The 21,986-nt window shown below is 39.3% G+C and overlaps 1 protein-coding gene across 6 annotated transcripts in view; it reads right to left on the bottom strand.

Annotated features, from left to right (window-relative positions):
* GPBP1L1 (GC-rich promoter binding protein 1 like 1) overlaps nt 1–21,986 on the bottom strand; it is a 77,714-nt gene that overhangs the window by 41,608 nt on the left and 14,120 nt on the right. The window contains exons 1-2 of one of the 6 annotated variants that reach the window (XM_071217473.1): nt 18,615–18,719; nt 17,027–17,123 (exon numbers count right to left, since the gene is read on the bottom strand). The exons of 4 other annotated variants lie outside the window; for them this stretch is intronic. The gene's annotated coding sequence lies outside the window, so the exon portion shown is untranslated. Of the gene's footprint in view, nt 1–17,026; nt 17,124–18,614; nt 18,720–21,986 lie in introns of those variants that run through there. One more of the 6 variants, XM_058303665.2, reaches the window with a different exon arrangement.

Here is a 21,986-nt window from a genome sequence, read left to right as displayed (position 1 = left end):
TAAGGAGAGTCACCCAGAGCGAAAGAAAGAGCAGCCTGCCCAGGAATGGCGCCACCCACATTTCCCGTGCCGCTGACGAAAACAGAAGCAGACAAAGAAACAAGACACAGCAAATAGACACAGAGAACAGACAACCAGGGGAGGAGGGGGAATTAAATAAATAAATAAATCTTAAAAAAAAAAAAAAAAAGAAATTACACAAAGCACCTTCTCAGATCATAATGGAATGAAACTGGAAATCAATAATAGAAGGGGAGGAGGTAAAAATCACAAATGTGATTTTAATCAAGTAGATTAAAGAAGAAATTATAAGTAAAATTAGTAAATAGATTGAGACAAAAGAACAAGAAAATAACTTATAAAAACCTATGGGATACAGTGTAAGTGTCCTGTAAAGATGAAAAATTTATTTATTTTATTCCCTCCTTCCCCTCCCCTTCCTTGGTGTTTTTGCTGTCTGCCTCCATTCACTGTGTGATCTTCAGGATCTACTTCTCTTTTTGGTCTTCTCATTTTTTCTCCTTTAGGATTCACCAGGATTCGATCCTGGAGACCTCTGATGTGGAGAGAGATTTCCTGCTAGCTGTGCCACCTCAGTTCCTGGTTTCTGCTGCGTTTCACCTTGACTCCCCCCTTCGTCTCTCTTTTATTGTGTCATCATCTTGCTGCGTGACTCATTTGTGTAGGCACTCTTACAGCGTGGGCATTGGCTTGCTGTGCAGGCACACTTTCTCTTCTTCTTTATTACCAGGAGGCCTCAGGGATCGAACCCAGGTCGTCCCATATGGTAGGCAGAAGCTCTATTACTTGAGCCACATTTGCTTCCCCTAGAGAGCAATTTATAATCCTAAATTAAAAAGAAGACTAAAATCAAAGATTTAACTGAACTAGAGAAACTAGAAAGAACAGCAAACCAATCCCAAAGCAAGCAGAAGGAAGGAAACAATAAAATTAGAGCAGAAATAAATGAAATTGAGAATAGAGAAAAAATCAATAGATGGTTATTTGAGAAGATCAATAAAACTGACAACCAATAGCTAGACTAACAAAAAGAAAAAAAAGATGCAAATAAATACAATCAGAAATGAAAGGGGGAAGTCATGACTGTTTCCACAGAAATAAAAAGGATCCTAAGAGGATATCATGAGAAACTGTATGCCAACAAACTAGACAACCTAGATGAAATGGACAAATTCCTAGAAATGCACAAACAACCTACAATAACACTACAAGAACTTAACAAACCAAAACAAAGAAAAGTCCAGGACCAGATAGCTTCAAAGGTGAATTCTACCAAGCATTTTGAGAAGAATTAACATCAATCCTGTTGAAACTCTTCTAAGAAACTGAAGAGGGAAAATTATGCAACACATTTTATGACGCCAACATCACCTTATTACCAGAGCCAGATAAAGACTCTATAAGAACAGAAAATTACAGACCAATTTCTCTAATGAATATAGATGCAAAAATTCTCAATAAAATACTTGCAAATCCAATGCAACAGTGTAACAAAAGATGTATACATCACAACCAAGTGAGATTTATTCCTGGTATACAAGGCTGGTTCAACTTAAGAAAATCAACCAACGTAATCCACTTTAACAAATTAACAAATTCAAGGAAAAAAAAAAGCACATGATCATATTAATCAACTTGGAAAAGGCATTCCAAAAGTCCATCATCCTTTCTTGATAATACTTCAAAAGATTGGAATAGATGAAAAATTCCTCAATAGAAAAGGCATATATGAAAAACCCATAGCCAACATTATACTCAATGTACTCAAAGCTTTCCCTGTAAGATTGGGAACAAGACAAGGATGTCCACTGTCACCAATGCTATTCAACATTGTACTACAAGTTCTAGCTAGAGCAATTAGACAAGAAAAAAAAAAAAAATTAAAGGCATCCAAACAATAAAAAAGTAAAATTCACTATTTGTAGATGACATGACCCTATATTTAGAAAATTCTGAAATGTTACCACGAAAACCAGTAATGTTTTTGAACACTAGTATTAAACAATCTGAGGAGGAAACCTGAGAAAAAATTCCATTTACAATAGCAACAAAAAGACTCAAATACCTAGGAAGTTAATAAAAAATGTACAGGACTACAAAACTACAAAACAACTACAAAACAACGCTAAACAATGCTAAAACTACAAAACAACGCTAAAAGAAATCAACAAAGACCTAAAAAAAATGGAAAGACATTCTGTGTTCATGGACTGGAAGACTAAATATTGTGAAATGCCAATCCTACCCAAAATGATTTATAGATTCAATGCAATACCAATCAAAACCCCAAGAGCCTACTTTACAGAAGTAGAAAAAATTCATTTGGAAGGAAAGTGCACCTGAAAAGCCAAAAACATTCTAAAAAGGAAGAGCAATATGAGAGGAATTTCACTGCCTAACCTTGAAACATATTACATGCAGTGGTCAAAAGAGCATGGTATTGGCATAAAGATAGACACATTGGTCAGTGGAATAGAACTGAGAGTCCAGAAATAAGCCCTCATCTCAATGGCTAAGTGGTTTTTTGACAAACCTACCAAGATCACATTAATGGAACAAAACAGTCTCTTCAACAAATGGTACTGGGAGAACTGGAAATCCATAACCCAAAGAATGAAAGAGGGCCCCTATCTTACTCCCTACACAAGAATCAACTCAAAATGGATCAAAGCCATTTATTCCTGGTATATGTGGTTAAATATAAAAGCAAGGAGAAAATATAGAAAATCTTAAAGACCTTGTAGGAGGTGGTGGTTTCTTGGACCTTATACCCAAAGCATGAGCAACAAAAGAAAAAATAGATAAATGGGACCTCTCAAAATTAAACACTTTTGCACCTCACAGGACTTTGTCAAAAGGGCAAAAAGGCAGCTGACTCAATGGGAGAAAATATTTGGAAATCACATGTCTGATAAGGGTTGAATATTTGTAGCAGTTTGGTATTGTTTATGAATTTCAAAAATAGATACTGGATTATGTTTGTAAACTGGTTTGTTCCTGTGGGCATATTAGATTATTTTGGATTTAGAGGTTTCAGTTTTACTTGACTAAATAATGATTAAGGCTTTGATTGGGCCATGTTAACAGAAAATGCACCACAGAGAACTCGGGAGGTTGAAGTTTTTGAGCTAGAGCCCCAGAAAGTAAACACATGGGAGAGAGCAAAGCAGCTGAGCCTGAAGAGAAATGACTTATGCCAGCCTACAGCTGATATTGGAAGAGGCTGGGACCACAGAGCCTTAAGATGAAGAGGAAGGGTGATCATCAGCAGCTATCTTGCTCCAAGACATGGCAAAAGACTTTGGTGAGGGAAGTAACTTATGCTTGATGGCCTAATAACTGTAAGCTTCTACCCCAAATAAATACCCTTTATAAAAGCCAACAGATTTCTGATATTTTGCAACAGCACCTTTGGCTGACTAAAACAATATCCATGATATATAAAAAGATGTTACAACTCAACAATAAAAAGACATACAACTCGATTAAAAAATGGGCAAAAGATTTAGACTTCTTTGGATATTTGTCCAAAGAAGAAATACAAATGGAAAAAAAGCACATGAAAAATCTTCAACATCACTAATGATTAGGGAAATGCAAATCAAAACTACAATGTGGTATCATTTCACATCTACCAGAATGGCCACTATTCAAAAGACAAAGAACTACCAGTGTTGGAGAGGGTGTGGAGAAATAGGAATATTCATTCACTCTTGGTAGGAATGCCGAATGGTACAGTCACTGTGGAGGATTGTTTGGCAATCCTTAAAGAAGATGAATATTGATTAGCCACGTGACACTACAATACCACTACTGGGTACATACCCAGAAGAACTGAGAGCAGTATCATGAATAGATATGTGCACACCTACGTTTATAGCAACATTATTCATGATTGCCAAAAGGTAGAAACAACCCAGGTGTCCATGAACCCACGAATGGATAAACGAACTGTGGTGTAGTCACATGATGGAATACTATGCAGTTGCAAGAAAACTAAATTGTATATGTAAGATCATTTTTCTTTGAAATTGAACTAAAATGTGTTAATACTACAAGATGTTGATATCAGCCAAAAAAAATTGTTATGTGAAAGAAACAGACACAAAGTACTACATATTGTATGGTTCCATTTATACAAAACGTAAATATAAACCAATTTATAAAGATGAATTAGATTAGTGGTTATGTAAGGCTGGGAAAGGATAGAAGGATTGAGAGGTGACTGTTAAAGGGTGTGGGGGATTTTCTTTTTAGAGTAATGAAACTGTTCTAAAATCTTTTATGGCTAAGAATGCAGGACATTGTGATTACACTAAAAGGCACTGATTATACACTTTGGCTATATCGTATGGTATAACAAAACTGCTTAACACACAAGTAAATAAACAATTGTGCAAGAATAGCCAGAAAAAGCAGCTATGTACATCAGGGGAAGCACAGAGAGATTGAGACGTGAAGAATGTTCTTGTCTGTTTTATTATTATTGTTGAAATAATGAAGAGTGATAATGACTGAAGTGATGAATACTAAACTATGTGATTATACCAAATACCAGTGATTGTATATTTTGGATGAATGAATTGCATGCTTTATTAATATGTATCAATAAAACTGATTTGTTAAAAAAAAAAAAAAGAACCCATGATAACTTCCTCTGAAAAAAAATAAATCAAGCTTCCTTCTGGGAAAAGAGATAACGGTTTACAGGGAAATTAATTACCCACTGATTAATTGGAACTGTTAGACACAAAGTAAAATGTTTCAATCTTAAACAAATAGTTCCCCTTTTCAAAGACTACATAACCTTTTCAATCCTTTTTAGACCCAATTCTGACCATGTATTGTAACACAGAATCCCAACTGAGGCAGTGACTGTAGAGAAAATATTAACTGGCAGAAGTTCTGCTTCTGGTGTGAAAGTTCTGAAGCTTTTATCTATCAATCCATAACAATTCCTTATCCAACTCCCTCATCCCAATATACTTCCTGCTTCACCTAGTGTAAAGTTATGCATCAGTATGATTGGTGCACCTATGTGGAGAAGGTATGGTTGGGAGAATGGATCAAAAAATGAGAGCATTTTGTGAAAGAGAATAAAAGATGAAGATGGATAAGAGAAGTTATTGTTCTGAGAGTAAATGACTAAAAGGAAATTCCAATAACAATTTTATTGGCACAGTGGAATTATGAGCATTTCATTTTATCTTCTCTATTACTGAAAAGTTTTGTAAAGGAGTTATTTTGCTCTGCAATTTTTTCTCTCCTTTAGAAGTTGTGAGCTTACAGACAGCCATGCCTAAAATACAGGATTCCCACAGACCATCACATTTATCAACACTTTTTATTGGTGTGGACATTTGCTATAATTAAAGATAGTACATTTTTATAACTGTACAATTAACTACAATCCATGATTTAACTTAGGGCTCACTGTGTAGTGAGGATCCGTGGATTTAAAAAAATTTTTTTATTTGGGGAAGTGGACTTGGCCCAATGGATAGGGCATCTGTCTACCACATGGGAGGTCCATGGTTCAAACCCCGGGCCTCCATGACCCGTGTGGAGCTGGCCCATGTGCAGTGCTGATGCATTGCAATGAGTGCTGTGCCATGCAGGGGTGTCCCCCGAGTAAGAGAGCCCCACACGCCAGGAGTGATCCCCATAAGGAGAGCCGCCCAGTGCGAAAGAAAGTTCAGCCTGCCCAGGAATGGTGCTGCACACACTGAGAGCTGACACAAGATGATGCAACAACAACAAAAAAACAGATTCCCTGTGCCGTGGATAAGGATAGAAGAGGTCATAGAGGAACACACAGTGAATGAACACAGAGCGCAGACAATGGGGGAGGGGGGAAGGGAGGGAGTTTGATGGAGAAATAAATAAAAAATAAAAAAAAAAAAATTTTTTATTTGGCTACCACATACACACTATAACATTTCCCCCTTTAATCATATTCAATGATGTTAATTATGTTTATAGTGTTTTGTTACCATCATTGCTTTGTAAATTTTTATAACTAAAATTCTTGGTGATGTCTTTTAGGGTTGTGGCTGTTTAGTGACTAGTGTAAAAATTCTCTTTGCTTACTACTGAAATAATTCTGAGAAGGAAAAAGCATTAAAAACTCTCAAGAGTTATATTGGGAGGGAAAATCAAGTTTATTTTGAAGACTTAAAATACAAAATGTCTAGAATCTGGTTTGGGGCTCAGAGGTCTGTTCTGGATACAATTCTGGGAATTGTCAGTATATGGAGGCTGATGTTTTAAGTCAGTGGAAGAAATAAGATCTAAGAAGAGTATAAATACAGAAGAGTTTCCAAGTCCTGCCAATTTCATCCCCCCCTCCCCCATTTCTATTCATCATTCTCCAGGTTCCCATTAATTTTCAATAAGAATCTTTGAACTGGTTTCAACAGCACTATTAATCTCTTCCATCCTCTGCCTCAGCCTCTACTATTGGCTGCTAGATCTTTCTTCCAAAATCCAGGATCACACTGTATCACTTCCCTGCTCAGAAATTTTCTGGATTCCCACCTACTATAGAATAAGATTTAAATTCCTCAGTCTGATTATCAAGAAATAGGTTTTGGGGAATTGTGGGAAGTTGGCAGAGTAGGAAGCTCCAAGAATCAGTCCTTCCACCAGAACAAATATTAAACAGGCAGCAACTGTCTGAATCAATTATTTCAAAACTGTGGAGTCCAGAAGAACACTGTGCAGCATCCAGAGAAGAGGGAGTGGAAGAGACTGGTAAATTGCAATGAAGATATGGAGGCTCAGATAAGTTTGACAACCTGCTGAAAGACACTGAGATAAAAAGTCCCAGAGCTGCTGGAAATCCTTTCCTACTGGGACTTAAAGTTCAAAATTACGAAAGATCAGAAGCAGACAGCATACAGCTAACCCAAGACCTGGGATCAAGCCTGTGTAATTAATACTTACTGATGATCTTAGGTGTAAGGCAACCAGAAATAGATGGCAGGGCAAGTGGACTTGGCCCAGTGGTTAGTTAGGGTGTCCGTCTACCACATGGGAGGTCTGCGGTTCAAAACCCGGGCCTCCTTGACCCGTGTGGAGCTAGCCCAAGTGCAGTGCTGATGCGTGCAAGGAGTGCCATGCCACGCAGGGGTGTCCCCGCGTAGGGGAGCCCCACGTGCAAGGAGCGTGCCCCGTAAGGAGAGCCGCCCAGCACGAAAGAAAGTTCAGCCTGCCCAGGAATGGCACAGCACATGGAGAGCTGACACAAGATGATGCAACAAAAAGAAACAGATTCCCATGCCGCTGACAACAACAGAAGCGGACAAAGAACACGCAGCAAATAGACACAGAGTACAGACAACTGGGGCGGCGGGGGGGTGGAAGGGGAGAGAAATTAAAAAAAAAAATCTTAAAAAATGAAAAAAGAAAAAAAGAAATAGATGGCATCTGATATGAATAGCTAACCTAAGAACCAGGACCAGAAATGACTTTCATCAGATTAAAATGAACTCATCAACACTGCTATATAATCTTCATTATTATCCTATTTGCTCTCTTATTCACATTTTTATTCCTCCCTCTCCCCTTCTTTGTACCCCATTTCTTTTCTGTCCCTCCATGAAGAATCCTACCCCCTTTTTAAACTCCTCATTCTTGCCCTTACCTTCTTTTCTTGGTCCCTTGCCATTTATCACCCTTTTCTCAGGCATACAAAAAGCTTCTGACTATGGAATCTATCAAATTGCTAGGTCTATGCTGATTTAGACTCCACAGAAGGGCCAGAGTTATTGTCCACATCCATAGGCACTTATTTAGTTGCCTAAATCTTAGATTTTGGGGAGACTAAATTCATAGCATATTCCAAACCTTGCCAATCCTTTTTATTATAGTCGCTATGATGTCTTTTTCTTTGTCTTATCACTAGAAATAACAGCAGCAACTACCGCCCAGTCATCTCAATATGCCAAACTCTTGATCTTAAAGCTTGCATTTAAGAAACTTATTTATATAATGACAATACTAAACATAATTGTAATTAATGCTTAAAAGTCTCCTCTTGAGGGAAGTGGCTGTGGTTCCATCAGTTGGGCTCCCGTCTACTATATGGGAGGCCCTGGGTTTATGTCCTGGGGCCTCCTTGTGAAGGCAGGCTCATTCGCATGTTGCGGGAGAGTGGCTCCCGACTCAGCAAGGTGATGCAACCAAAAAAAAAAAAAAGGGAGACAAGTAAAAACACAGAAGAGTGCACAGAGAATGGACACAGAGAGCAAACACCAAGCAAGCCGCAAGGTGGGGGGAAATAAATAATAATAAATACAGACACATAGAAGAACACACAGCGAATGGACAGAGAGAGCAGACAGCAAGCAAAAGCTGCAAGGGGAGGGGCAATTAAAAAAGAAAAAAAAGTCCTCCTCTGGAAACTTTCTTGTTGCTCAAATGTGGCCCCCCTCGAAGTCAAACTCTGTAAATAAACTCATTAACTTTGCCCTTCTATGTAACATGACTTCTAGGGATAAGTATCCCTGACACTGAGGAATTAATACCAAATGTTGACCAGCAATGCTTTCATAGAAAGATCTTGATCAAAAGGTGGAAACATAAAAAGATACAAAACAAAATAGTTACCATGGCTAAAAGATTTAAAATACAGTTGGGAGGTCATTCTGGAGATTACTCTTAGACAAGTATCAGCCAGATATCACTAACAGCCAAAGTATGCAAAGTCTCAAGCAAGGATGTTCCTCAAAACCCCAAACACACCCAGACACCATAAAACAAGCCACAAGATAGAGAACTCAGTTAAGTATTTAACCTGAAGGACAACTAGAGTACCCCAAATATCCACCAACCACAAACAACTTGTTTAATATTCTTTTTCTTTAAAAATCCTTGCCAGGAAACTGAAGGACAAGACACAATTTAGGTTGCTACCTGAATCTGTGCTCCCTGAATTGCAATTGTAAGACCCCAAATAAATGCCTTTTTTGCCTTGCAGCTTAGTTTATTTCTTGATTGACAGCAGCTTCCTGTATCAGATTCTATTAGACCTCACCTATGCATTTTTTTTCTTGGTCCTGATTTGTATCCTTTTTTGCTATAATAAAACTGTAACTACGAGTTAAAAAAAAAAAAAAGGGGGGGGGGAGGCTGATATGGCTCAATCAGTTGGCGGCCCGCCTACCACGCGGAAGTCCTGGGTTCAGGCCCCAGTGCCTCCTAAAGAAGAAGAGCAGATGCCACACATGCCAAAATGTGCAGGTGCCAGAAACCAGCAGATGCCACAGTCCATGGGAAAGAGATGTGGTTCAGGCCACTGGGTACTCACCTCCCATGTGGGAGGTCCCAGATTTGGTTCCTGCTGCCTTCTGGAGAAGGTGAGCAAACAATGAGCTGACAAACGAGAACTATGGGAGGGGGGTGGCGATAAATTTAAATTAAAATTAAAAAAAAAAAAAAGAAATAAGCTTTCCCTACCTCTCAAGAGCCAGGCTAAAAAAAGTCTCCTCTAATTCCTTTTATCTGGAAGTAATCTCCCCCTCTGACTTCCTTCAAGTGTTTAGTTCCTTCTACAGCAGGTAATACTTGCTACTTCCAGGAAATACTTGCTACTTCCAGGATGGTTATAATAATCTTATCTCTCGGAAGGCCAAAATCCAAAAATGGCTTCTAGAATCCTGCCTTGCCCTTCTTTGAATTGCACATAGCATTTAGCGTGGTGTCTTACATATGGTTAAGAGTTCAAAGGTTTATTAATGAGTTAATGAATTTTTAAAAACTATAATAATGTAATTATGCAGAGACACTGGAACCCTCCAACATTGTTGGTGGGAATTTAAAGGGTACAGCTACTATGGAAAATAGTTTGATGATTCCTCAATAAGTGAGCCATAGAAGTTCCTTAAGACCCAGAAATTCCACTCCTAAGTATATCTGCAAAAGAATTAAAAACAAGTGTTCAGGGAAGGAGATGTGGCTCAACCAACTGGGCTCCTGTCTACCATATGGGAGACCCTGGGTTCAATTTCTGGAGCCCCCTGGTGAAGGCAAGCTGACATGTGCTGCAGAGAGTTGGCACAGCAAGATGACAGAACAAAGGGAGATGCAGAGGAGAGACAGAAACGCAGCAGACCAAAAGCAATTGAGTGCCTCTCTCCCATGTCAGAAGATCCCAGGATTGGTTACCAGTGCCTCTTAAAGAGAGAAAAGATGAGAAGGAAAAAAAAAAGGCAAGCAGACAGAGAACTCACAGCAAATGGACACAAAGAACAGACAGTGAACACAAGTGGCAAGGAGAGGAACAAATAAATCTTTAAAAAACAAGTGTTCAGGCAAAACCTTGTACATTCATGTTCATAACAGCTCTATTTACAATCGTCAAAAGGTAAAAACAACTCAAGTGTCCAATGACATATGAATGGATAAACAAAATGTGGTATAACCATACACTGGAATATTTTTCAGCCATAAAAAGGAATAAAATTCTGAATACATGCTACAACATGGATGAACCTTGAAAGTATTATGCAAAGTGAAAGAAAACAGGCACAAGAGGCCACATATTGTACAATTCAATTTATGTGTAATATCCAGTACAGGAAAATCCACACAGACAGAAAGCAGCTTAGTGGACTACCAGGGTCTGGGGGAAAGAGTGTAGTAGTGGTAAGGGGGGAATGGGAGTGACTGCTTAATGGATATAGGGTTTCATTTGGAGTGATAACTGCACAACACTGTGAATGTACTTAATGTCAATGAGTTGTGCACTTTAAAATGGTCAGAATGGTAAATATTGTTATATATGTTTTACAATTAAAAAAATTATAATAAAAAAGTTATTGTTGGGAAGCAGACTTGGCCCAGTGGTTAGGGGTCCGTCTACCACATGGGAGGTCCACAGTTCAAACCGCGGGCCTCCTCGACCCATGTGGAGCTGGCCAACGCGCAGTGCTGATGCACGCAAGGAGTGCCGTGCCACGCAGGGGTGTCCCCGTGCAGGGGAGCCCCATGCACAAGGACTGCGCCCTGTAAGAAGAGCCGCCCAGTGTGAAAGAAAGTTCAGCCGGCCCAGGAATGGCACAGCACACACAGAGAGCTGAGGCAGCAAGATGATGCAACAAAAAGAGACACAGATTCCCTTGTCACTGACAACAACAGAAGTGGACAAAGAACACACAGCAAAGTAGACACAGAGAACAGACAACTGGGGCAGGGGGAAGGGGAGATAAATAAATAAATAAATAAATAAATAACTCTTAAAAAAATATGTATTAAAAAAAAGTTATTGTTAAGTCAACAGAAAAAGTTTTTTTTAAAAAAATTCTCTCCCCTCTGTCCCCCCCACCCTCGGTTTGTCTGCTCTCTGTGTCCATTCGCTGTGTGTTCTTCTGTGATCGCTTCTATCCTTATCAGTGGCACCAGGAATCTCTGTTTCTTTTTTTTGCTGCGTCATCTTGCTGTGTCAGCTCTCTGTGTATGCAGCGCCATTCTTGGGCAGGCTGAACTTTCTTTCACACTGGGCGGCTCTCCTTACTTGAGCGTGGGGCTCCCCTACGTGGGGGACACTCCTGCATGGCAGGGCACTCCTTGCGCGCATCAGCTTCGCACGTGGGCCAGCTCCACAGGGGTCAAGGGGGCCCGGGGTTTGAACCACGGACCTCCCATGTGGTAGGCGGACACCCTATTCATTGGGCCAAGTCTGTTTCCCAAAGTCAGTATTAAATATTGACTATGGTCACATCACTCACTCTTTGTCAGGTTTTATCTAAGTGCTTTGCTCCCTCCCTGCAACATGCATATTAGAATTGCCTATACCTGAATACTTGGTCCAACCATTCATTCACAGATATCTGGCAATATTTTACCCCTTTAGAAACTTATGATTTATTGGGCACTCTACTAAGTACTTTACAACATGACCTAATTTTGTAACTTATAATTAAGGTTATACAGCTAGGGTTCTTCCTTGGCTGAGGACCTTATTTCAATTTCACCCACATGAGTTTCCCTTCACAGAGAGGGTACCACAACCCTGTGTGCTCCTGGTCTCAACCACTCTTACTTCCCTCCTCAGTGTAGTATTGTCACCAACCAATTATTCCTTCTAGTGACTTCAACATCTTTCTACATTGCAAAAGAACATAAACAGAGGGAAATACAGGGTTTGAGGAGGGGAAGTATACTTCTCCCCCAACTTAAAACAAAAACCCTCCCCAGACCCTGTATTTTCCTCTATTTATGTTCTTTTCTTTTGTATCTATTCCTAACGTACATTTTAATCATTCCCTCTTTTCCCCATGGAAACCAGGGTAGCCCTCCATTTCAGGGATTAACAAGAGAAAACAGGCAGCCTAAAAAATGTTAAGAGACTTATCCAAGGTTACACATTTAATAAGCAGGTAGGTCAGGCTTGGAATGAAAAGTCTTCCAATTTCAGAGCTCTTTGGATTACACTGTGGTTTCTACTTTCTGGTGATAAAATAGGATTCCTACAGTTAGAAATACAAAACAAATTCCTTAAAGTCTTAAAGAGCAAGTGCACAATAAATAGGGACCTTAATCAATTTAAGTCTGTTTTGGCTTTGTCTTCCTTTTTGTGGTCCTCTCATTATTTATTTTTCTCTGTTGGCTAAGACTGGCTTCCAGGAAAGAAAAAAACATAAAAAACAAACAAGCAAAACAAAACAAAACAAACAAAACCATAAAAAAACATGATTGGTAGCAAATGGCTCCCTCATCTCTAATTAAACTGCAATCTCATGTCCTTACCATGAGAATACCCAAGAGCAAGACTACTAAATCCAATTTCATCGAATGGACAAATCATTCAAAACATGTACACTGAGCCATGAGGATGCAACAGCCTACTATATCTACAGCTATTAGAGGCAAAAAAAACCCAAAGAAGCCACAAGAGGTTCTTTTTGTAAAAGGTTATCAGATTTGTGCCACATGATCCTGGCTAAAAGGAGAGAGTAAGCAAGAGAGATTGAAGGTAATCAACTTTCCTACTTTCTTCTTCCATATGTATACCATCCGAAAACTGATCTAAGAAGAAACCTATAGTCACAGCATCATGCTGGTTGTTCTTTCCTATATCCTTGGTTCACCAAGAAGTTGACAGGTGTGATAACAATTTTTATTTAATGACATCATTTCTTGGTCCCCTAAATAGTATCAAAGAATATCCTGATTCTGAGAGCAAATATGGTAAAAGCAAAGAGACTATGGGTAAGGTAGAGAGCCTTATGAAATATAGGTGGCAAACACATAGCAATGCTTATGACAAAGCATGGGAAATATCAATCTATTGTGAAGCTTGATGAGGACTTTCATTTGCCTGTGCCTAAGCCTGTGTCCTAGCTGCACTAAGTATGTGTCCCTGTTGTACATTTTACGTGACTCCAAGTTGGAGAATATGAAAATATCCATTTACTTCTGAAAGAGTAACATTACATTTTTGAATAAAAGGAATATATTAAATATATGCTGAGGTTTTACGTTTTCTTGAAGTTATTCATGCAAGGATAAACATTTTCATTAACTTTTGTCAAAAGCTTATGAATAGTATATATCTATATTCATTTTTTACTTCTATGTGAACATCCTGCTCACCATCATTTTTCTGCACATTTAATCATGTTCTTATTAGATTAACTTAATGGGAATATTTATTAATACTACTATTTAAGATAATGTCCTTAGCAAAGTAAACTGCACTTTTAAAAACAAAAAGATTTTATCGTATGTATAGGACAAATGTTTCTTAAATGCAATCTAGGGTATAATGTCTTAAAAGTTAAAAACAACAAAACTTCATTTTATTTGTAATAACTTCTCCCTCTCAGATGCTGACATGCCATTTTGTCAAAAGCCTAAATTCAAGAACATCTTGAATTTTAAAGTGAAATTTGGTTCTACCTATACTACATAAAATAATTCAAAAATGGTTTATCAGGAAGTGGATGTGGCTCGATCAACTGAACTCCTGCCTACCACATAGGTGGTCCTGGGTTTGGTTCCCAGTGCCTCCTAAAAAAACGACCAGTATGCAACAGACACAGCAAATGTAAACAATGGGGGGTGCGGAGAAATAAATAAAAATAAACTTTTTTTAAAAAAAAAAGTGGTCTGTCTTTCTTTGTAATGACACTGAAGTTTTATAGACATAAATCTTTAAAAAATATAGGCTATAAGGAAAATCCAAAATTATGCAATTTCTGATTTTTAAACCACCCATGTTTAATTTTGGCTCCATAAAATTAGTGCCTGGGAAGTGGATGTGAGTCTACCACATGGGAGGACCCAGGTTTGATCCCAGAGGCCTACTGGTAAAAAGCATGCCAGGTCTGCACTGTGAGCAACACAGCAAGATGATGATGCAACAAGAGAGAGGTGCAGGGGAAAGTCAAGGAGCGACACCACAGAAAACCAGAAACTGAGGTGGTGGCAAGCCAACAGGTTATCTCTCTCCCACATCAGAGGTCCCTAGGATGAAATCCCAGTGAAGCCTAGAGGAGAAAACAAGAAAACAAAAAGAAATAAACACGGAAGATCAAACAGGGGATGGGCACAGCAAAACAGCAGGTGTGTGTGTGGGGGGAGAAGATAGCGCCTTACGTGCAAAAGCAATGAAGTCCTTTGATAAGCCTTCCTTGGTAAAGGCTTTTGAGTATTTCTCCTGAGAATTAAGTTAGTGACTGGATAACACATCATTTCACAAATCCAAAAAAGGATGTAAGTAAGTTCTCATCTAAGACATTACTAAAAGTAATTTTTGATGATAGATCTCAAAATGATTTTTGGCAAATAGCTCTAAAAAGATTCAAAGAATTAAGTGACACTGATATAATATAGGATAAATAACATTCTTAGAAGAGGACTGATATTGAACTGTTTCATTCTAGTAATATTTTCTCATAGCACTGATCACATACATTTATCTTTACCTCCCACTGATGGAATTTAAACTCCACAAGGGAATTTTTTTTTAAGGAGGTACCTGGGATTGAGTCCAGAACCTCATACATGGGAAGCAGGTGCTCAAACCACTGAGCTATATATCTGCTCCCCTCAAAAGGGAATTTTTTTTTCTTAAAGATTTATTTTATTTATCCCCATCCCCTTTTTGTTTCTCACTTGTTGTGTATGTTTATCTTTCTTGTTTCTTTAGGAGGCACCAGAACTCAAATCTGGGACCTCTGATACGGGAGGGAAGTGCCTAATTGCTTGAGCTACCTCCACTCCCTTTGTTGTGTCTCTGTTTTTTCCTCCCCACATCTTTTGTTCCATCAGCTTGCCACACCCGTGTCAAGTCAGCTCAAGTCAGCTCTCTATCTTTAGGAGGCACTGGGAACATCTCCCTGCTTTGTTGTGCTCTCATTATGTTTATCTTCTTGTGTCTCTTGTTGTGTCAGCTTGCCACGCCTGCCCATTGCACCAGCTCACTGTCTTCTTTAAGAGGTACCAGAATCCAAATGAGTGACCTCCCATATGGTAGGCAGGAATCTAGTTGCCTGAGCCACATCTGTTTCCCCTCACAAGGGAATTTTAATCTGTTTTGATGCATCCCAAACACAGAGAACACTGTCTGGCACACAGTAGGTTCTCAATAAATTATTTGCTAAATGTGTATAAACGAAGGGACTGCTGAATAACAGAATAGTACATCTTCAACCTCACAAGGTATGCCACATTGCTTTCCAATCAGATGGTATTAGTTTACACCATCAGTGGCCAGGGTTAAGGGTTCCATCCGTTCTACATCCTCACCAAGCTAGTAACAGCAATCTGGTGGTTATTCTTCGCTCTGCAAGGGGGTAAAAAATGGTCACTAGCTGTGGTCTTTATCTGCAGTTTTTTATCTATATATCCATACTTTATGTTTCACTTTTTATAAAATAGCCATTCTCATCATTTTATCATTCTTTTGGTTGCTCATCTTTCTCTTAAGAGAATATAAGAGCCATCAATGCTTTTATTACATGGGTTGCAAATATCTTTTCCCAGTTCATGGATTTTCTTTTGAATTTATCTTTTTTCATAAACAGAAGTTCTTAATTTAAATGTAATTGATAATTTTTTACAATTTCCATTTCTGTTCCTTGTTTTATAATAGGCTTTCTTCCCCAAGGTCAAAAGAATTTGCTCATACTTTTTTTAAAAAGACTTCTTTTATCCCTGCCCCCACACAATTTCCATTTCTGTGCCTTGTTTTATAATAGGCTTTCTTCCCCAAGGTCAAAAGAATTTGCTCATACTTTTTTTAAAAAGACTTCTTTTATCCCTACCCCCACCACCCCATCCTCCCTGTTCCCTGCTGTGTCCGTTCGCTGTGTGTTCTTCTGTGTCTGTTTGTATTTTCATTAGGTAGCTCCAGGAAGCGATCCTGGGACCTTCTGGAGTGGGAGAGAGGCGATTACTCTCTTGCACCACTTCAGCTCCATGTTCTGCCACCCCTTAGTTTCTCTTCTCTGAGTCTCTTGTTGCGTCATCTTGCTGCGACAGCTTTCAGCATAGGCTGGCACTCCTGTGTGGGGGCCGCATTCCTGTGTGGGCCAGCTCACCATGTGGACCACCTTGCCCTTACCAGGGGACCCTGGGCATTGAGCCCTGGACCTCTTATATGGCAGAAGGGAGCCCAATTGCTTGAGCCACATCCGTATCCCCATATTGTCCTCTTAGTTTTAAAATTTGACCTTTCCATATTTAAGACTTAAGTCAGCTGGAACTAATTTGTTTATGTTATGAGTTTCAGGACCAATTCCGTTCTTTTCCATATTAATAACCAATTGTCCCAGAACCATTCTTTCCCCACTGATTTATAAAGACATCTTTATCATACATTGTTTCTATAAATCATGGGTTTGTTTCCAGGACAGTATTCTGTATCACTGGTCGGTTTGCCTAGTCCTACATTACTAACAGGTGTCCTAACTATTATGACTTGACATCTTGACATATAGCGGGCAAGCCTCTCCCCCACCCTCCATACATATACCTTTGTTGTTTGTAAAGGCCATACCTATTCTTGGTCCTCAGCTCCGACATAAATTTTAAAACAAGCATGTCAAGTTGACAGGGTGGGGGCAGTTATGAAACTGTCTGGAACAGCAATGAATCTAGATCAACATCAGAGAACAGACATTTTAATGATACATCTCCCAAATCAGGAGCATGGCATATCTCTTTACTTATTTAGGTCTTCTTTAACATCATTAAATAAAATTTTTAAAATTTGCCCATAAAGATCTGGCACAGCTTCAGTTAGCATTATTCCAAGGTACTTTATTTTTTTGATACTATTGTTACTTCTAAATGACAATTTCTATTTATTGCTGGTATTAACTATGCCCAGGCATCTTGCTAAACTCTTATGAATTCTAATAATTTGTCTAGAGATTCCACAAATAACAGAGGAACTCTATTTGGGGCACAATATTTAGGTGCCTATTAACATCCAAGTAAGGATGCTGAATAGGCAGCCTGAAAGGAGTCTGTGGTTCACAGTAGAGGTATAGAGCAGAGATAAAAATTTTATTTTAATTCATGGTCTTGGATGAAATCACCAAGGAAGTGACTAAAGACAGAAACAGAATCCTGGTATATTCTAACTTTGAAGATGGAAGAGACTAAGAAGTAAAGCAGGAGTGTGTGTGGACCTGGAAGCCAAGTGGAAAGTGTTTCAAGAAGGTGGAAATGGTCAATTGTATTAAATGCTATTGAGAGGTTGAATAAGATGGAAGATAGAGAATTGAGCTCTGGACTGAGCAACATGGAAGTATCAGTGACCATGCTGGATAGGGACAGCAGAGAAAGCCTGATGAGAGTGGGTTCAAAAGCAAAGAAACTGGAGACTGCAAATGTAGACAATTCTTGAGGAGTGTTGCTGAAGTGCAGAGAAACAAGCTGGTGGCTAGAAGGGGATGTGTGGTCAAAGTAGGTTTTTTTGGTTCACTGATGGGAATGATCCAGCAGAGGGGAAATATGATGCAGCTGATGCAGAAAAATGCGAAACCAATGTCCCTGAGAAGGTGAGAAGGATGCACCAGCAGAGAGTCTGGCCTTACAACAGGTTCATGCACAATAAATTTACAGTAACAGGTGAGAAGGCAGGAGTATCTTAACTGCAGTGGAGCTTAGAAGTTCTCTTTTGATTGCCTCTATCTTTTCAGGGAAGTTTTAGAAAGCAAGAATGTCTGCTAAGAGTGAGGACAGAAATGAGGGAGTTAGAGGTTTGCAAACAATTAAGGCATGCGAGGGGAGAAATGGAGATAAAGTAGTTTCCCAGTAAATACAAGGCACCACACTTGTTAGTTATCATGTATTTTAAGTGTTATCAGTCAGCATAACTGTGCATTTAAAATTACCTATTCTATCTATTATGACTCTCTAATACCCTTGCTCTTCTCTTGCTAACCTAAAGCCAATTCCCCAAACTTCAGTCCCAGCAAAAGCCAACTTTTGATTACTCTACTCATCACTTATGAAGCTGGTTGAAAAAAAAAAAACCCAAAAAACATACTCACTGCTTTTTCAACAACGAAGAACCCTGACCAACACACTTTTCTCAAAGGTCAATAACTTGTCAGTAACCAAACTCAAAGGCTTACTTTGCTCATGTGTTCCTGGGTCTCCGCATTATTTGATAGTCTCAATCAATTTCATCTTAAAATCCCTTCTACTGGTTTCCAAGACTTTACATCATATTATACCATCAGTTTCTAGACTTGGATTGCATCAAGCTGTAATATTTCAAAATAAAATATTTTAAGAACTAGCAGATACACTATTTAGATGGGTACAACATTAAAAAAAAACCCTACGACCACCATTTCATAAACAAAAAGGGAGTAATGCCATAAAAGAAAAACGAATTTCAGGTAAAATGGCGACTCATCTTTTAAAAAAAAAAGCTAGCAACCTTACATCAAAAACAATCACAATGAGCAAGGGAAACGTATGTCAGGAATAGCATTATTAGCAAGCACTGCATAAAATACCCTTCTCTCTCCCTACCTTTGTGATTACTTCTTTTCTTTTAGCCTGTAAGTATAAGGACTCCTTAAAAGCTCTAATGTATCCTTTCCTTGTTTCTCTGTACTCTCTTCATCTCATTCATTGTTTTAAGGCTTCAAGTCTCACCTCTTAATGAGAAAAAAATTCCTGCTTCATAATGCATTCATTATGTCATGTATGTATCTATACCCAAGCATCCATCATATAGACATTACAATTACTATTGACAGTTATCAACTATATGAATGGAGACACACTTGGCAGAGATTAATGGAACATGGGATAATCTCTTGGTACATATGTGTTTATACCAGGTGCTGAAGAAATGAGAAGTTCGAATAATAAGAGGTACTGACACTCAGTAGCATTAATTAGTATCTCCATCATTTTACTGATCTGATGAGCTCTCCTTGAGCATTCCTTTAAACTGCAGGGGCCAAGATTATTCTTCTCCATATCTTCATATATTCACTGACCCTAAATTCCCTTTCCAGATCTCATGATCTGAAAACTACTTATCATATATTTAAAATATATTATCATATATTTAGTACATTAAATATAACTCTTGTAATACCCCCAAAGAAAATATCGAAAAAATACGCAGAGAAAATGAGAAGAGATTTTAAAGGGTTCATTATAAAAGAGCAACTTAACTTTTAAAAAGACAGTAAGGGAAGCGAATGTGGCTCAACTGATAGAGCTTCTGCCTACTATATAGGAGGTCCAGGGCCATGTCTCACCCATGTGGTGAGCCGGCTCACGAGCAGTGCTGCTGCATGCCAAGAAGTGCCATGCCATGCAGGGGTGACCCCACATAGGGGAGCCCCATGTGCAAGGAGTGCGCCCCGCAAGGAGAGCCGCCCCATACGATAAAAGCACAGCCCGCCCAGAGTGGCGCTGCACACATGGAGAGCTGACGCAGCAAGCTGACACAACAAAAAAGAGACACAGATTTCCGGTGCTGCCAAGAATGCAAAAGGACATAGAAGGACATACAAACGAATGGACACAAGAGAGCAGAGAATAGGGTGGGGGAGGAGGGGAGAAATAAATAAAATAAATCTTAAAAAAAAAATATTGGGGGGAAAAAAAAAAAAAAGACAGTGATGTAAGAATTGAGGGACTTAACAAAACCTAAACAGTGAAATGGCAGAAGTCCTGCATTATCAGTAGTTACTTTATTTCGTCTTTTTTCATTTTCAAAGGGAGTACTGGGGATTGAACCCAGGACCTCACACATGCGAAGCGGGCACTCCATCACTGAGCTACACCCACTCCCTGTAGCTGTTACTTTAAATGTAAATGGATTAAGCTCTCCAGTCAAAAGGCAGAGAATGGCATAATGGATAAAAAAGTATGATTCTGGGAAGCAGACGTGGCTCAACTGATAGAGCATCCGCCTACCATATAGGAGGTCCAGTTAGACACCCAGGGCCTCCTGTCCCATGTGGAAAGCTGGCCCACATGCAGTGTTGCTGCATGCAAGGAGTGCCACACAGACATAGGGTGACTCCATGTAGGGGAGCCCTACATGCAAGGAGTGCACCATGCAAGTAGAGGCGCCCTGCATGAAAAAAGTGCTGCCCACCCAGGAGTGGCGCCGCACGCACAGAGAGCTGATGCAGCAAGATGACAAAACAAAAAAGAGATGTAGTTTCCCAGTGCTGCCTGACAATGCAAGTGGATGCAGAAGAGCACACAGCAAATGGACAGAGAGAACAGATAATGGGGGGGAAGGGGAGAGAATAAATCTTAAAAAAAAAAAAAGTATGACTCAACTATATGCTGTTTACAAGACATTCACCTCAAATTTTTTTTTTTAAGATTTATGTTTGTTTATTTCTCCCCACCCCCCTGTTTGCACTTGCTGTGTCTGTTCATCTTCCTTGTTCCCTCTGGAGGCACCAGGAACTGAACCCAGGACCTCCCATGCGGGAGGGAGGCGCTTAATCACTTGAGCCACCTCCACTCCCTGCTTTGTTGTGTTTTTGTTTCTTCTTCTTCTTATGTCTCTTGTCCTGTCATCTTGTGTCAGCTTGCCACACCTGCCCTTTGTGTCAACTCACTGTGTTGCTTGTTTTCTTTAGGAGGCACCAGGAACCTCTACTCCCTGCTTTCGTGTCTCTCACTGTTTTTTCTTCTTATATCTTTTTTAAAAAAATATTTTTAAAATTAAAATTAATAGATCATAAAGAACGTTACACTAAAAAACATAGGGAAGTGGACTTGGCCCAATGGATAGGGTGTCCACCTACCACACGGGAGGTCTGCAAATTCAAACCCTGGGCCTCCTTGACCCTTGTGGAGCGGGCCCATGAGCAGTGCTGATGCGTGCAAGGAGTGCCTTGGCACACTGGGGTGTCCCCCGCGTAGGGGAGCCCCACGCGCAAGGAGTGCGCCCTGTAAGGAGAGATGCCCAGCATGAAAGAGAGTGCAGCCTGCCCAAGAATGGCGCCACACACACGGAGAGCTGACACAAGATGACGCAACAAAAAGAAACACAGATTCCTGGTGCCACTGATAAGGATAGAAGCAGTCACAGAAGAACACACAGTGAATGGACACAGAGAGCTGACAACTGGTGGGGGGGAGGGGAGAGAAATAAATAATAAATCTTAAAAAAGAAAATAAGGTTCCCACCTTAAATTCAAAGACATAAGAGGGCTCAAAGTGAAAGGATGAAAAAAACTTCATGCAAACAGTAATCAAGAGAACAGATTTGGCTATACTAGTAATAGACAAAATAGAGTTTAAGTAAAAAAAATCGTTACAAGGGACGAAAGGGCACACTATATACTGATAAAGGGGTCAATTCAGTAAGAAGACATAATTATCAATACATATGCACCAAAAAGCATAGACCCAAAATATACGAAGAAAGTACTGACAGATCTGAAGGGAGAAACAGTTCTACATTAAATAATAAAAGACTTCAATATACCATTTTTTATATTGAGTTGAAC

The sequence above is a fragment of the Dasypus novemcinctus genome, chromosome 9 (assembly GCF_030445035.2).
Source record: "Dasypus novemcinctus isolate mDasNov1 chromosome 9, mDasNov1.1.hap2, whole genome shotgun sequence".
In the NCBI taxonomy this organism is placed as follows: domain Eukaryota; kingdom Metazoa; phylum Chordata; class Mammalia; order Cingulata; family Dasypodidae; genus Dasypus; species Dasypus novemcinctus.
This window is presented reverse-complemented; position numbering and strand designations above follow the sequence as displayed.